Here is an 18427-nt window from a genome sequence, read left to right on the forward strand (position 1 = left end):
CATAATTATTTATTTGATTGTGGACATCTTTTATCCTAATTAGAAAGTTAATAATTCATTAATTATGGTAATTAGCAAATCACCAGCGTGTTTAGCATGATTAGTATCTATGTTGTTAGTGATTATTTATGGTAAAAATATCATATCAATTATTTTCTTTTCCTATTCAACTTTAGACAGATTCGTGCATTCTTACTTTGGAAAAGGTGAGTTATTTTCATGTTTTGATTGGCTACTTTTTACTTATATAAGGAAATAATATTTTTGTAATGGTAAGAGTAAAATTAATAAGTAAAGCGTGTACTACTTCTTTCCTTATAATCTTCTATTGTTGATTGTAATATTAGTTGATAGTTGTTGTAAATTGATCCCCTTTCCCTTAATATTTCTCGATTGATGCTTACTTGTTTACTTATAGTAATTTAATATTAGGTAAATTTTTTATTTAGGTAATTATTCCCAACCGGTTCTTGCACTATTGAAAAGTCTTAATTATTTCTTTGCCATATTTAGTTGCTCATTATTTGGTAATAATAATTTAATTAAAATCTTATTTGGCTCCTTTGAAATAGGGAAATTGTTTATTAATTGATTCCTTAAAATATTTATTTTTCTTACATATGCCCCTCTTATATTATATAAATAGGACCCCTCCCTTCACTATGAGATTCAACTTTCACAATTACTTCTAGACCTCGACATTACTCACGGTTGAATCTTCAGACACTACACATCTTGACTTTTGTTTATTCTTGAATACTTTTAAAAATAGTACTCTCTACTTACAAGAAAGATTCCGGTAAACTTTAAGGTTCCTCTATACTTGATTTTTGTTGTGTTCGGGTCGGATAGTGGATCAAGTTTGTCTTCATTGCTGTCTTTCTTTAACTGCTTAACCGGTTAGTGACTTGTATATATATAATATATTAAAATTTCTGTTTATGCATCATTGCGCATTTAGTTTATGCATAGTTTGAATGGAATAAGAGGAGACATGCAAACCCGTTTTCGTTCTTCCCTCACTTTGTGTGATATTATATTTGTTGATTGTTTACTTCTTTAAGTACTTATCTGTTTATATTTTTGAAATAAATATGTGCATATAATGAATTTGCTCATAATTAGTATTCTTACTTTAATACAATACATTGTTGTCTATATGCTATATTTGTCTCACCTAAGCAGGGTTTGAACTTAAAGGTTCAAGACATGAAGAGTCGCCATGGGAGGGAAATAGACGAATCGATTATAATTTATGCTTTGTATATTTATTTTTTTTTTTTTATTGTTTTGTAATAATTTGTAAATTCTAATCCTATATATATATGATATAACTTGGGGATCGTCTAAGGGGAGGGGGATATACGTGCTAACCGTTTTATTTTTGTTTTGTTATGTGTGATTGTCATAGATAATCTGTCTAATACTAAAATCATTAGAATATGCAGCATATCGAAATCCCTTAAATAATCTAACTTAAATCAACTATTTGTTTGTGTGCACAGTTTTAAATCATCAGGTTTGTAGTGAATAGCCTCTAGGTATGGCGGGATAACAATTGGTAGTCTCTTAATTAATTAACTAGAATTAATAAGAGTTTGATAACTGTAGTTTATACAAATCTTAGTTTTATATGTTTAATAACTTTTAGCACGTTAAATTAATTAGTTCATTCATTTTAGATTTCAATAGTCGTTTTATGTGAATAAATTCAGACAACTACAAAACTTGCCTATAGGTTTTCCTGAATCTTTTGTAATTTTCAACATGTTCTATTTAGAAATCTTGACCATAAGGTTTATTTTGCATATTATTCGAAATTTCAGCATGCTCACTTAGAGATCATGCCTATAGGATTTGATTAATTAAATTGATATATTAATCGGATCTAATAAATTGCAGCATCATTTAGTTTATATCTGTTAGTATATTAATCATCTAGAAACCAGGTTCATAGAAGCTATTAAATAATTTTCAGCATGCCACTAAAATCTGGAATTGTAATTCGAATGTTAGGATCTTAATAAATTAAGCTTTAATTATATGTTTGTTGCAATTTTAATGTGTTTAGGAATCAGTAAATAAATAACTCCAGCATGTTTACATTTAGAAATCATGCCTATAGGTTTCTGAAAATTATTATATCTTATATAGAAATTATGTATATAGGTTTTATTAATATTCTCAGCATGCGCACACTTAGATACCATGCCTACAGGAGTTACATAATTTTTAATGTATTATTTGGGTGTAGAAATTAAGCATATAGGTTTCAAGTGACTTTTTATTTTTATTTAGAAATCATGCCTTAGGATTAATAATTAATTCTTGTATCAATTAATTGAATGTCAAATAAAATAAAATATATAATTTTTCAGCACGTTAAATAACTGAAGTAATTTGCTGCATATTTCGGCTCCTTGTTTAAATAATTTTCTGCATCGCAACTATATTTCTGCCAGTTAAATAAAATCAATAAACTATTGCCAGCATGCTAAATTGTCCTAATATCTGTTGTCCGATTAAATCTTGCTTGAATTAATAAATTTCTGCACTATTTTGCCACCTAAAATCAGCTACTAAAATCAGCTTCTGCATCTAATAAATAAACCGATTGGTAATTAAAATAATGTCTTGCATTAATAATAGATTTGCTACAACGTTAAAATTTTCTTCACCTGTTATCATTGTTCCGCCTTACTTAAAATTAAGTCATAATCACTTTTGCACTTGTATCAATTTTCTGCCCCTCTGAAATTCTTAAAAAGTAAATTGTTATAATTATGTTGTCAATGCATGTTTGTATGTCACACACTTAGCATGAATCCTTTTCACTCTATCTGTGTTTGCCAGCATGTTAATTAAAATCTAGAGGTCAATATGAGACTTATGTGCTAAATGTTCATCCAATGTGTTTGACTTGGTGTCTAGGTGGACCTATTAGGATTTTATCTTTGTCTAAATCCACGCTAATAGCAGTCCAATGCCTTTTGGACCTTAAGCAAGGACGCTAGGCACCTTTTAGAAACGTTAAGCATGCGGTGGTGGGGTAGGGGTAGTTTAGGCCCTATGGAGATGATGACATCGACTCGGTCTTAATGACAAACCTTGGTTTTGTCTGTTCCTACGAGAAGCCGACCGAAATAAAAAAAAAAGTCGAGTGCTGATTCTAAAGTCCTTCAGAGTCTCCCTTTCCTTTTCTCCCTTTACTTGTTATAATTATTTGGGGTAGTTTAATAAAAATAAAAAGTGTTTATTCTATTTAATTGTGCAAATTTCTATCCTCTCGCTCATCTCTTTATTTATTGTGTAATATTTATTTATTATGTTATCACTTAGTCTCGCATACCTATCTAATTAACTAAAATAATTTAAGTGCCTTTAATTGCTTAATTTTGTTATCACCTAGTTTTCGCATGCTTAATTAATTAAATAAATAATTAAAATGGCTTTAATTGTTTAATGTTATTTATCACTTAGTAACCATGCTAATTCAATAAATAATAAATGAAGTGACTTTAATTGCTACTTGTAACCCCCCACATAAATTGCATGAGATACGGCCGGGACCCACACTTGTGGACCTCGAGGGATGCCTAACACCTTCCCCTTGAGGTAATTTGAACCCTTACCCGATCTCTGGTTCGTTGACCTTAGCTAGACTTAGTTAGGTTAGATAGGTGCCTTAACGCTCCTTAATTCGTTAGGTGGCGACTCTTCATTCACCCAAATCCCAAAAGAGTTGTTAGGTCGTGCACCAAAACCCGTTTTGAGAAAAAGGGGGCGCGACAGCGAGTTGAATATATTATTTTTATTCAGAGTTATTCATTTGAGTTAAAGATTTGTAATTGAGTTCAATGAATTTTATTTAGTTTTGAAGCTTTGTATGCTTGAGTTAGTCTTCCTCTTGTAGTCAGCCAGGATAAGAGTTCGCTTGGGGAGAAAAATAGTTCTCGAGTGCCGGCCACGTCCAGGGTGTAGGCTCAGGTCGTGACAAACTTGGTATCAGAGCACAGGGTTCAAGTGTCCTAGGGTGTCTTTGAAGACGTGTCAAGTAGGATCTTGCTTATAGTTGTAAGGGGCCATTTCTATAAACGAGAAACTACAGGCATTTAATTAAAGTTTCCCATATTTCATACTCTTAATCATGCAATGGAGCTATGTCATAGAGATTCATTCACACTCATGCATATCTCAGATCCATTCGACTACCCATCATACTAAAGGTAGTTGAAAAGGAAAGTCAGTCATTTATCGATGAGTTACTCCTAGTAAAATCTTGAGGAAGTCATGTGACTCTAGAGGGGCTTGAGAGAATCCCATGAGTGAGTAAGTGTTCAATTTCAGAGGAATTCACCCATATTTATATGAATCGTGTGTTGGGCTAAAAGTGAGTTGTACTCTTTTCCTTAAACCCTGTTTCAGCTAAGATCCTTATGAGAAAGTATGTTTAGAGCTTGGGTAGTATTTTCACCCGAAAAGGTAGCATGAGTTACGAGATCATAAGCAGTAGTAGTGAAAAAGCCCAGAGTTAGAGGAAAGTATGCAGAGGTTTAGTAATCTAAGTAAGGGAGATGGTGTTTTGACAAGTTATGTTACTATAGTCATGCACATGGTAAGTTACTAATGAGGAGTTTTCCCTTATAGGTAGACTAAGAAGTGATAAGTTGTGAAGATTCCATCATAAGAGATATAATGTGTTGTAGCTAGAAAGGAGTTTGTGATGAAGTGTCATTGTGTAGGTGCTGACCAAGTGTAAGTGTTGAATAGAAGAGCAAGAGTATACATGAGATGATATATTTAAGCTAGGCTTATGATTTGTTTGAGAGGGTCATGATGTTCAGAAGGTTATAGAACTAATCAAGTAATGAGGTATAGTATAGTAGGCGAGCAATCATGTTGATATTCGGGTTTAGTAATGAACATTGAGCTTGAATTTGAGATGAGTGTCATGATCCAAAGAATGACAACTTGAGAGTGATGATGTTAGTCTTGATATTTGATCTAGAAGACTTGACATAGAGTAGGTGAGAAATTGAGGTGATAAGCTGCAATAAATGTGAGTAGTACCAGTAAGAGATCCTAATATTTAGATAAGGGCAGTGAAGTGTGGCTAAGTCACAAGAGTAACAAGAACATTAAGAGGTGTGCCAAGATAGCATAATTGAGTTATCAATGTGGAATAGGTCCATAGCATTCAATTATTAGCTTTAGACATAAGGGGGAGCTGATAGTATGAGAAATCAAGTCAAGTGTTGAGAATTTCTTAAGGAGCTGCTTAGTAGGAGTCCATGGAGCTGTTAGAGTACTAAGCTTGAATGTGGTGTTGTTAAACATTATGTGGTTCTTGATATGAGCCCAATGTGGTGGTAAAGAGTAATAGTTTTGGGATGAGATTCCCTATAGAGAGGTATAGAACCCGAACCTAGGATTCGGGTTAAGCTTGAATATAGTAAGAGCATACCATTAGACTCAGACCTTAGTAAGACTAACCTCATTCCATACCCAGTCAAGTCGTCATTCGAGGACGAATAATCCCTAGGGGGAAATATTGTAACACCCTAGAATTTTTTTGAACTGAGACTCGAATCATCCTTCGTTGTGAGTAGGATTTTACTGAGGAAATTAAAATTTCTTGAGTGTTAATGTAACTAGATGTAGCTCCTTGAGTTCCAAAAAGAAATAAGTTGGAAACAACAAAATCTGAAATTTTACAAGTTATGCTTAAGTTATGAGTTTTAGGTCAACTTCAAACGACCATAACTCTTAGTACAGGATGAGTTAGGTGTGCCATAATATGACAAATGAAAGATTTTTGAATTATCTTTTCAACTCCACCGAGTTTTCTAAGTTTCTAGTTCAGATGAGTGAGATATGCCCTTTTGAAGTTAAGTTGTCCAATTAAGGAAAGTTACCCGAAAATAGTAAGGGGTATTTTGGTTTTTTCCTAACCCAATCAGATTTAATTCATTTTTAATAAGGTTTTAAGGGTCTAATCCTATTGGTTTCAGTTTTATAATCCTAATATACGCCTAGGATTTTAGCTGAGAGTTCAAGAAGAAAAAAGAAGAGAAAAGAGGAGAAAAGATGAGAGGATCAAAACGTTCGTCGAGGTTCTTGAGTTTTGTTGTAGATTTTTGCCATGGGTTTAATCCCTAAGAGGTATGTAATCTTCCATAGTATTTGTTTTGTTCGCCCACACACCAATCATGTTATTTTCAGCAAAATTTCATTCTTGGAGTGGAAAGATTAGAGCTCTTGATGAGTTCTTGGGAAGTGTTCTTGAAGTTCATCCTAAATCTTGTTATGTTTGGGGTTTTATGATTCTTGATATGAAAGTGAGTGTTTTGATGTCTGTATTGAGTAGATTAGAGTGTACTTATCTTAAGTAATCGAATCCAAGTAAATGGGGAAGAAACCGTTCGATTCTAGGCGAGTTAGGGTGAGAAAACGAGAAAAGAAATTCGTCAGGTTTTCAGGGTTGGGGATTGGCGTGTCGTGCCAGCCAGTGCATCCCAAATCATGTTATGAAGTTTAGGGGCTGGCGCCCCGCGGCAGGGTTGCCTGCCCCGTCCAGTTTGTAGTCGGTTGCTCCGTTTAAGTTCTTTTAAGGTGTACCTTCACTTCCTTTGATTATAAACACTCTAAGCTACTTCTAAACACCTAGAAATCATTCCTAACATGATCATAACCTTGAATTCATAACTCTAATTCAAGGTAGAGTTAAGAGTTAAGTTTTGAGAGTTCTTCCGAACATTTTAAAAAAGTCCCCTTGAGTCCTTTTGTGGAGTCTTCTACAACTTCTAGTAACTTGTTTCAAGACTCGAGCAAGTGAGTATGAGAGTGAGGAAAATGTATTCATGAGTCTACTTTATCATCACAAGATCCTTCATATATGCACACTCATCTCGCTTTTCATTCATTTTCGCCACGAAAACATAGCCGCCATAATAAGAAGCAGGCGAAGCAGCTAGAAGTACTCGCTTCACGCCCTTGAATTATTATTCACGAATGAATTGGGAAAAACAAGGTTGGTTTTTCGTAGTAGTTCATGAGACCTCGAATTCCCACGTTCTAGCGTGCAATGGAAGCAAGCTAGCCCCCAATGTTGGAAACTTGGGGGAAGAGTGCATTTCCATTGTGAAAGATTCAATCCAGCCACATGTTCAATTCATAATTCACATTCAAGAGAGAGTCAAGAGGAGAGTTCAAGAAAGCCTTTGAGTTCAATTGTGAATCCTTGGACATAAACTATCTATTTTGAGTTAAGTTTTGAAGAAGTAAGTATGAGAATGATAAGTGTCATATACATGAGTTCCATAATGTTCTTTAGACCCCCGAGTCAAGTCGTTCATTCCCGTATATTCCGCATGAATTTCATAAGTTGAGTATCTTTGAGAGGAGTAGTATCTTCAAGTTCTAAGTCTTGAGTATTGAGTTCCTAATACCTTTTAAGACGTTATTCCTAATCATGGGACTACTACATGTTACCCATGAATCCCTTGAGTTGAGTTGTTCATTCCCATAATTCTGCATGAATCATCTGAGTCGAGCAGTCTAGAGATGAGTAGTATCATTGACTCTTGAGTTTCTGAGTACTGTGGTTCTTTATTTCTATTAAGATCCCAAAGTTGAATCTTTCATGTTCATAATTCCACATAAACCCTATGGTTTGAGTTATAAAGTTTAAAAAGCTTTTTAAAGCCAACACTTGAGTTCTTAAACTGAGTTTTGAGAAAGAAAAAATGAGTTTTGAGAAAAGAGTTTTCTAAACCATGATTAGTAGGACAATCAAGTATGCCATCAATATATGAGCAGTATGGTATCTAGATATACCATCAATGTTTATGCACTAGTACTTTTCGAGTCATCAATGATCATATTTTAATATAATTTTGAAATGTTTTTGAGAAAGAGCAGAGTTGAGTTCATTTTCTTCAAAAGAGTATATAGGAACTAAGTATTCCCAAAGAGTAAATGTTTTCACATTTAAGCAAGAGAGGAACACCAATTTCCAAGAGAGCCTTTGAGTTAGTATTGAGTAATAATCTCAAACGACAGAAAGAGTTATGTTTTTAAACATATGAGCTGAGTATATTTTTGGGAATAGTATTGAGCATCGATATGGGGATGAGTTCAAATAACTCAAGTCTCCATCAACCATGTGGCCAACGTGGGTAGAAAGGGTAATACTTTTTAGATGATTCCTTAATACTTTTTAGCATAGACTAGTGGATCCACTTAGTTGAGGCATTCTATATCCTGGCAAATTATAGGACAGTTTTGGCACCATGGGCGAGAAGTTGTATCATCACATAGCTCATATTGATAGTTGTCGGTTAGAGAAACTCCCACAGAGTTGTATTATATTTTATTATATACAAATTGAGTTGTTATTGTATTCTTCAATACATTGAGTTGCTATCTACTGTTTTTAAAAGTTTTCCATATATTGCATCTTTTTTTGTTGCTTAATTTTGAGTTGAGTATCATACCTTTGAGTTGAGTTGAGTATCCTTGAGTTAAGTATATTGTTCTTGAGTTGAGTTGAGTCGAGTGAGTTGAGAAGAGGTAAGTATGTTTCCTTTTTATCAAGTACAGGCTTAAGTTTATGCTTTAGCATTACCCTTACATATTGCTCGTACATTCCACGTACTGATTCATTTGGCCTACATCGTTTCATGATGCAGATACATGTATTCAGGGTCATCAACATGAGCTTCGTTGATACCGTACGGAGTTCGAGTTAGCTATGGTAAGCCCCCTTGCTTCCGAAGGATTATATTTACTTTTCAATTTTATCAGGATGTCGTGGGTCTTGTCCCGACTTCCATCTTTGTCATTTAGAGGCTTCATAGATAGACAGTAGAGTTTCAGAAGTCTGTTCATTTATTTTGTTAAATGTTTTAAAGATTTAAGTTGCCTATTTTATGTCGAGTTGAATATATTATTTTTATTCAGAGTTATTCATTTGAGTCAAAGATTTGTAATTGAGTTCAATGAATTTTATTCAGTTTTTAAGGTTTGTATACTTGAGTTAGTCTTCCGCTTGTAGTCAGCCAGGATGAGAGTTCGCTTGGGGACCAGAAATGGTTCTCGGGTGCCGGCTACGTCTGGGGTGTAGGCTCGGGTCGTGACAAACTTGGTATCAGAGCACAAGGTTCAAGTGTCCTAGGGTGTCTATGAAGTCGTGTAATGTAGGATCTTGTTTATGGTTGTGAGCACCCCACTTCTATAAACGAGGGACTACAGGCATTTATGAAAAGTTTCCCATCTCTCATACTCTTAATCGTGCAATAGAGCTATGTCATAGAGATTCATTCATATTAGATAGTAGGTAATTAGTATAAGGGTAGAAACATAGTGGAATAGATAATTAAATAACAGAAATATTAGAATAGGTGGAAGCAAGTCAAAATATATACAATTTGTTACTAAAAACGGAGGAGAAAACTTAGCACCAAATGCTTGGCAATCCTTGGTAGAGCTTATTTATGATTTCGTGCTAAACCTCGTAAATGAACAAATAACTGGTCTTTCCAGAAATGTTAAACAAAAGTTTTCCCAAAATCCCATTTCCATCGAAAATAAAATTGACATTTCCCTTATTTCAACCGAAGAATCTAACAGAGACATTATAGTAGATATTCTGACCAACCTTGAAGTCACAAGTATAGAGCTCATAAAATAAAAGAGTACAAGTCACAAGAGTTGACCCAAAATACAAGGCCTGTCACAAAATACAAAAGACTAGCCAACAAAATACAGATAGAGATTGGTAAGTATATGACGCCATGTGCTCACCCTCCCCTATGAACTGAAGCTGCAACATACTCAAATCTTAGCGCTGGTAATTGGTGCTCAGACCTGCATCATGAAACATACATAAAGTGTAGCATGAGTACCAAAATAACAGGTACTCAGTAGGCATCATAGGAGGAATGAGCAATAGAAGTAAGAAAAATATGAAATGGTAGCATTTAAACGTAGATAAAAGACAAAAGAGACGAATTTAAAAGAGACGCACACGAGTGTACTAAGAACAAAAATGATATAAGTACATTTAACTAAACCTAGTTGGGGCCCCATAAACCAATAAAGTATACTCTTGTACAAGTTTAAGTAAAAACCTGAAAAAACTCCATAAGCCAACGGGTACACAGAAAGACTAACACTACTAAGAGCAAAACCCGATTAGTCCAGAGCAGAACCCGGTTTGTCCAGAGCCGGAGAAAGCTTATCCCTGACCTTAAACCGCTGATAGCCTCCCAAGTAACCAATAAGAGTCACCAATATATAGAGAGTGCATAGCCCAAAACTCGAACCACATATAGTCTCAAAAAGGTTCAATAAGCTCATATAATAAAGGGAGAGAGTATCCCACACCTCGAACCGCAGATAGGCCTCCAAAGTAACCAATAGGATCTAGTCGATATGTATAAACTCCAAAAAGAATAAAATACCCCGAAACATAGAGTGTGGCTATAGATCAGATGCCTACACCTCAAATATGTAACTAGAATAGTTGTTGAGGGATGCCACGTGAAATCATCATCACAAAACCACCATGGAAAGGCGTCCACTCTCAAGTAATCAATACAATACTCCAAGCTGAACCAACTCAAGTCCCAAGTGGCCAAGCAAAGCCTGATATCTCAATTGTAATCTATAGGGTCGTAAAAAGAAGGAGAAATGGATAGAAAGACATCAAGGCTGAGTCAACGCCTAATCTAAGGCTCATTCTATCAAACCCAAATCTACTACACCAGTCTAGAGGGAGCGAGGCTATCCAAAAAGATATTAGAGCAAAACTAAGGCCATCTGGCTCCAAATAATGCAAGTCTATTTCAAGAACTAGTCTATCCCTAGACTAAGGTCAGACACGCTCGAATCAATTAGTAATAACAACAATAAAGGCATACTAGAAGATAAAGATTATCATGAATCACAACCGACATGCGCTCAAATCCCAAAATATAACTCGACAAAAGCCAAAAACATTGATTCTAGGTAATTTAATATGATTATGTAGGTACACACCCCAAATTCACACAAATCAACATGCATTCACATAATCAAGCTCTATCTAAGGAACATGAAGTTGTAGCATACTTTATGGTTGACCGCATGCACTCCAAATCACACTTTTGGAGCTTTTCCTTTTTGAACGGCCTTCGAATGCTACCACACTATCAAAATAGAATCACAATGTTAATAAGGTCACTTGACAACAAATAAAATAAAATGGAGACGGGCCCAAATTGGAGTCAAAATGAAAAATATGGACCTGTACCAGAAATTCCAAATAGACTCTGTCAAGAGGTCCAAATTAGCTTCTCAAACTTATGTCGCAAAATGGAAAACAATTTGAGGCTTGGAATAGTCCAAATAAGCATCGTGCATAATTCTCACAATTAAGGAACAATAGAACAGGGGAAAAAAACCCTTAGCAGAGAATTTTACCTCAAGAAAAGCCTCCCTAACACTCCCCAAATTCTCAACCATGTAGTCCTTACTTAACAATCACACTGGACTTTGAGTCACTTAATTCGAAGCTAAAATAAGAGAAAAATCACAATTGGATGTTTTTGGAATAAGGGGGATCACAGTCTGTATTCATTTGAAAGACTACACCTAGATAACAAACGTGATCACGATTAGGAGGACCCACATATGCAAAGGATCAGGAATTTACCCTTTAGGAATGTGGCCATGGGCCCACAAACATGGCTATGGGCCCGTGAACACGAAGGTCTAGAAATTTGGGCACTATGAATGCCTCAGAAGTCCCGCGATCACGGAGGGTCTGAAAGTTAGACCATCGCGAATGCGGCCAGGCCACGTGGACGTGGAGGTCAACCAACTGACTTTTTGCAAACGCATCAAAGAAGGCCTATGAACATGAAGGAAAAATATGTCATGTACTAGTTGATGCACATCAACTATTTTTGGCGAGTGCGTATTCTTTGACGAAGCTCGATATTCAGAACCTCATATGCACAAATGAAATATGCTACCCCACCTAATTCGATGATTTAGACTCAATGGAGCATTCAATACTTCCATCCAAGGTTATCTCAACAAAAAGTTTATGCCACCCCTAAGCTCCATTTTTAGCAAAAATCTACAAGAGGCCTCAAAATTAGCCTGAAAACCTGTCCATCCACATGAAGGGTGCTTCTAGACCAAAATCGATGTTCTTGAGCTAAAGGAACCGTCAAAATTACATTATGATAATTTTTTACCGAATTCAACCATTCAAGTTTCAAAAGCTCCAACACATAGAAACTTGTATAAAAACCAAATGAGTGACCATGTGACCAAGTTGTTAGTCCCAACAAGTCATAAATGACTTGGGGTCACTATAGGAATGCTCTAAGTGATTAAAATGAGGCATTTTCTTCGAAAAGACCTAGAGGGTCATTACAATAACTCTATCCCCAAAATAGATAGGGTTGATTAGAGAAATGTGGGTGTTGTAGATTTGGGCCTTAACTCAGATAGAAATGAAGAATGGTTTGTGATAGGAAGTCCGAGAAAAAGGGTCAAAAAATAGTACTGGGAAGATTCCATGGATACCTAACTATCCCATTTCAATTTTTTTGGAACACAAGAATAATATTTGTCATCCAATTGTTCAAATATTGGAATTGCATAACAATTTTTTGTCATTTAATCAATTGGATTTTCTTGATGATGAAAGCGATGAAGATGGGGTTTTAAATGAATTTAATGAGCACACAAATATTTTTAAAAATGAACTATAAGGAGCGCAAAAAATATTGTTGGTTAAAGAAATTCTTTGAATGTCATAACAAATTGACTATTCATATGCTTACTGATCCTAAGCGACAATGGCATTGTCATGCTTGCATAGGTGATCTAGGTAAAATCAGGTGATTCTTAGGGTTGCACTCATTAATTTCCCATATAAAAACAAAAGGTGGATCTAGGTTTAAATTACACACAAACCTTGCTCAACTTTGGGAGGAGGATCAACATCAAGCTCCGTTTGAGAGAATAGATGTCTTTGAGTTGGATAGCATTTCTACACTGGCATTACACCTTTGGAAGCACCATTGCAATTGCGGAGTCGTGCCTGCGGAATGTTCTTCGCAGTACTCTGTCTTTAATCACACTTCACTCTTGCAAAAGAAATGTCCCAGGAGCAGTTTCGCATATGTGGAAACAGTTCCGCTCATGTGACCTTGTATTAATCAGAAGGCCATATAGAATTTTGGCAATCGACGTTTCCACCTGCGGCACCAATTATGAATTATATAACGTCAACCTCAAACACAGGTTCATCACAACAACTTTTAAAGAATTCGATGTTAAGTCAATGAAACGTCGATTTACAAATTTCAACCGCCGATTCAAAGTAATAAAGAACACATATTTTCAAACTTTTGGCCTTAGGAATTCGTACTCAAACTTCCAAATCCTCATTCCAGACAAATATTCATGCTCAAACACAAAAAAATCACAGATTTATGCTTTAATTTCTACCATAATCAAAAACCCAATTTTAGCCTTAATCTCCCATTTCAAGCTATTGTTTAGCACGTTCTTGTCTCAATCAACACAAAAGCATTAAATTACCTTGAAAATGCAAACCAAATGCAAGTGATTCAAGTTTGTACCTACTTTCCGTAGAGATTTAACAAAGGGGGAGTTGATTCTTGAAGATCCTTTGAAAAACTCGTTTTGCTCTTTGAGAAGACCTTTTTTTTTGCTTTTGTAGGATGTAAAGTGTGTGATTGTGAGGTGAATTTATCAAAAGTCAATTGAGAGGGGAAGTAAACCTACTCAAGATCGGATATGAAGAGTTATGAATACTCTTCATTCATGCATTTGATAAGAACTTAGAAGTCCAAGTGTACTTCACACTTTCAACTCTGATTCTGCTTTGGCGGTATCACTTCTATAAGAAATGGCTACTTTACTATTGCTGACCAGCGGACTATTGCAAAAAGATCATAACACATATGGTATCGCTCCATTAGAAGAAATTTTGTAGGAGTGGCTCCCCTATACTAGTGTTGATAATTTCACCTGCAAATTTAGTAACAAACTAGAAAATTATTGATTAGTCAAAACAAAACTAACTACATTGTAAATATTTAGAAGCAATGTTTCCTCCCATAAAGCGTACAATTGAACGTCGTGGTGCAAATTCGAGTACATGACCTAATCTTATGCTTCCATTTTGAGTCAATGAACCTCTTCCCCAACTTCAAATTAAGGTTTTATTGAGGATTAAGAGGTAAGAGTGTGCACACAATGCATCCAACTCTATCCCTCCACTTTGAATATTTGAACCTCTTTCTCAAGTTCAAGTCAAATTTTTGTTGAGGTGCATTAGGCAAGGGAGAGGTGAGAAACAGGCCACGTTGTTGACATCGAATCATGCATTTCTTGGCCTTTAAGCGAGGACTGTCATTTTGTCTCCATTGAGTGGTAAACTCACTTACAAATGGACTAGAGATGAGGATGTTGACTTTTTCTTGCAACTCTAGTATCATTTCTTTGATAGTGACATCTTGAATTATCTTTGGCTCGGAAGGTGTGAAAATACCTAAGATTTCTTCCATATTAAAGCACAACCCTTTCTTTGTCAGATTCCAACTTTATTTCATCACTCTTGACCATTTGAGGAAGAGCATCACATGCCCTAAGCTTTGGTATCACATCAGTCTTCAAGTTGACAATTTCAAGCTCAAGTTAGATCACCTCATGGCACCAGTTGAGATGCAAGTGAAGGAATTCACCCCTCAAGCGGAACAAACTATCTTGCATCCTATCACAATGGTCGAGGTGTTGGGTTAATCTTACGAGCCAAGTTTGACTCATAGTTCCCATTGTGTCACTTGTTTCTTTATTTTGAGAAGTCTCTATACATTTTTTCCAACACGAGGTCCTCCACAATAGGGGCAGGGGTCATCAACATAGGGATTGCAACCCCTAAGCTTGGTGTCCTAAAAAAAAAGCCATAGAAACAAAAATAAAAACTACAAAAACACAAACAAATATTCGCAATGTGGATCGAAACAAGTGAACTATAAATTCTATATCAATTCACCAAATTGTTCCACGACAACGACGCCATTTTCAATAACACTCAACTACACTTTCCAAATTAAAAATGTAGGCGGTTGTATGCAAAAACAATACCCAACTTATGAAGTCGAGGTCAAATCCCACAACGAACAATGTTGTGGCGATCAAAAAGATAAAGAATTACAAGCCACTAATTTGAATCCAACAATTGATACACATATTTTTATTTTTTATTTTTTTTTGGGGTGGGGGGGGGGGGGGGTTCTAATAAGGGACAACCACTAAAACTAAGACAAGAAAAATAAAAGATAGATTGACCAAAGACCTTTTGACTCGAGGATAGAAAATAGATTTGGGAATGAGAATTCAATTCATGCTTATACGATATATCATAAATAACTAAACATCATCAACTTAATCATGTGTAAGTCAACTTTGACTTGGTTTCTAAAGTACCCACTTGTATCTCTTGGTCACAAGCAAGTATAGAAAATAAAACAACACTATGATTATCCTATCTCTAGCTCAAATCCATAAGATGAGGGTTAGACCCAGATCAAAACTTTCTCAAGCTCTAGTCCATCCAATTCTCAAATCGTGCTAGTCAAACATTCCTACACTTAATCCTCTTTCTCAAGCAAGATCAAGCCTAATAGGAAAGTCCTTGGGTTCATCACTCTTTTGGAAGTCAATTAGAGCATGAGATCAATTAGAATATCAAAGACCCATTTCATAAACAAGACAATATTTAATTAATTGCAAAAGCACAAAACAAGAATCAAAACCTAAATATCGTTTATTTTTAACACAATATCCAAATATGAAAATCAAAGACTACAACTATGAGTCATCAAGCTAAATCAAGAGTTGAAGAAAGGTCTAAAGATATACACATTTAAGCTCACAATCTTCACTCTTCAAGTTGAGTGGTGACTCTCTCCTCTTAAAATATGATTTTTCTCTTGAAGGTAGATCAATGATGTGTTTCCAAAGGTTTGAGGTGCCTTTAATTCAGCTTGGGGTTTCCAAAAGTGTGAAAAGACAACTTTGGGCTACATTGTAGCCCGTTAGTCGTGTCCATTAGTCGCAGGCGTGACCTTTGTTGTGGCAAAAATTTCATTGCATGTCTGAGGATCCATTGCTCTTTGACAATCGTAGGAGCTTCACTTCTTGCCTCGGTGCAAGATCACATATGTGGGTCTTTTTTTGCAGCTGCGCGGGACCTGACAATTTTCTCTTTGTAGCATCCATTTATTTTAGCTCCTTTTTGGCTCTTTTCCTCGTCTATCCTTCTTTTATAGGTTTTCACCTAAATACTGATAAAACATTCATTAGTAGTCTCATTTCATGATTAGAATGAACAAAATCACAAAAAAGGACACAAATAAGTGGTAAAATTCACCACTTATTACTAGTGACTTATTGAGTTGTGATGAGTGGAAAGTTAGTCCCATGAAAGACTTAGCTAAGAGTTCATATCTTACTAACTTGTAATGATCAACATGAAGTTAGTTCTTAGGGGGAAGAATTGCACTTAAGTACACATGCCACTACAATGAAGTGTTATGCAATTGGTATGGGATGTTATGGCTTAGTCACTATTAAAAGAGGGAAATTTATTAATCTAAGAACGATGAGTTATAGTGCTAAGATTAACAATATGTAGTTTTGATAATTAACAAATGAATAGCAATACATAACAAACATATGAAAGAATCAGGTCATTCATAGGTCTCAACAACTGGTAGTGTTCATAACAAAATATTAAAAGGTAACCAATTTTCTTTCCATGTCTACAACAAAACGTTTTAATCAAGAGTGCATCACAACAATGAATAAACAGTGAAGGAACCACGTCCTTGACAGTGGACCAGAGGAGATTATTGATCAAGCCAAAAGCATAATTCAAGTGCATAAAAGGTTTGCTTGTGGAATTAGGATAATGAAAAATCTGATAAAACAAGGAATTAGAAAATATGAAAACATTAATCATATTTATACACGAGGAAGAAGATTTGCAAAATAAGTTAAAACAATGGTCAAATGCGTGAAGAAAAATCAATTCAAACTTAGATTAGAATAATTGGTCCAATCCATGTTGAATTGAAAAGACATAAAACCTCCATATACTCATATATAAAACGCCTCATTGATGCTGCAAAACTTGAAAGAAAATAGAGTCACTACAAATAGAAAGTAAGAACAAGATTTTAATACTGATTTAATTATAAGAATGAAGTGTCAATAATAAGGAACATGTTCCTATCAAGTTACATTCATAACAATTCTTGTTGTTTGAAGTTCAATTCACTTAACATTTTACTTTTCATAGTTGATTTGTTTTAGGTGTTGTTTTGAGCTATTACAACCAATATCTAGGTAGAGTTGTTGAGGAAGTTGGACTACAATTGAAGCGCATTATAGAAGAAAAAAAGTAAAGTATTTATTTTAGTTTCTTAAAACTTATAAAATCTCTTGATCGTCAAGTCTGGACTCGACTCTTTTCCCTCACTACAATAAAAATGGTAATTCCCAACAACATTTTTTGTTGCTATATATTGAATGTTGTTGCAAAAAGTACCTTTGGCAATAACAAAAAAATTGTTGCATGTTGTTGCAATAAATGTCGATGCGAAAAGTTTTTGCAACAACAAAATATATTGACGCCAAAAACCGACTTAACGCAACCAAAAAAAATTGTTGCTTTACATTCATATAATTGTGGCTTATAAAAGTTTTCGCAACAAAATTTAGTGTTGCCACAAATTATTATTTTTTTACCAACACTTGTTGTTGCAAAAACTTAACAAAAAATTAGTTAGTAATTTGTTGGGAAGGCTTTTAGCAACAAAAAATTTTGTTGCAAGAGATCATATAGTTTCAATACACTTTTAGCTATAATTTGTGAGTAGTTTCTACCTACATAACACACATTTCTTTTAGAAAATTTACACAAATATTTAAATTAAGAATTATATAAATTTGCAAAGGTCGATACATAAGTTTGATGCACTAGATATATTTACTACTTCTAAGAAATTGAATACTTCTACATGTTTGTACTGGTAAGAAAAAATAATAACTAAGGTCATTAATAATATATATTCTAATAATCTAGTAATTTTTGAATAATCCTCTTTCAGTAATACTTGTCTTGAAGCAGCAGTGTTGAATTATGCATGTTCACCCTGCAAATAAAAGACAAATATAGTTATATATATCTTGACAAAGTTATAAAATACACAAATATAAACTTAAAAATCAAAGAGAATCACATGATAATACACTCTACAAAGTACGCCCCAACTCGCTTTGATCTACCGGTAGATCTCCTTATTTCATTTGCACTTAAGAAAAAACTGTAATG

The 18427-nt window shown here is 34.8% G+C and overlaps 1 protein-coding gene across 6 annotated transcripts in view; it reads right to left on the reverse strand.

The window, feature by feature from the left end:
* LOC125812370 (GPN-loop GTPase 3) overlaps positions 1 to 18427 on the reverse strand; it is a 267756-nt gene that overhangs the window by 128931 nt on the left and 120398 nt on the right. The window lies entirely within an intron of this gene.

This window comes from Solanum verrucosum, unplaced genomic scaffold, assembly GCF_900185275.1.
Source record: "Solanum verrucosum unplaced genomic scaffold, falcon-dt-bn FXZP01000145.1, whole genome shotgun sequence".
NCBI classification, from domain to species: domain Eukaryota; kingdom Viridiplantae; phylum Streptophyta; class Magnoliopsida; order Solanales; family Solanaceae; genus Solanum; species Solanum verrucosum.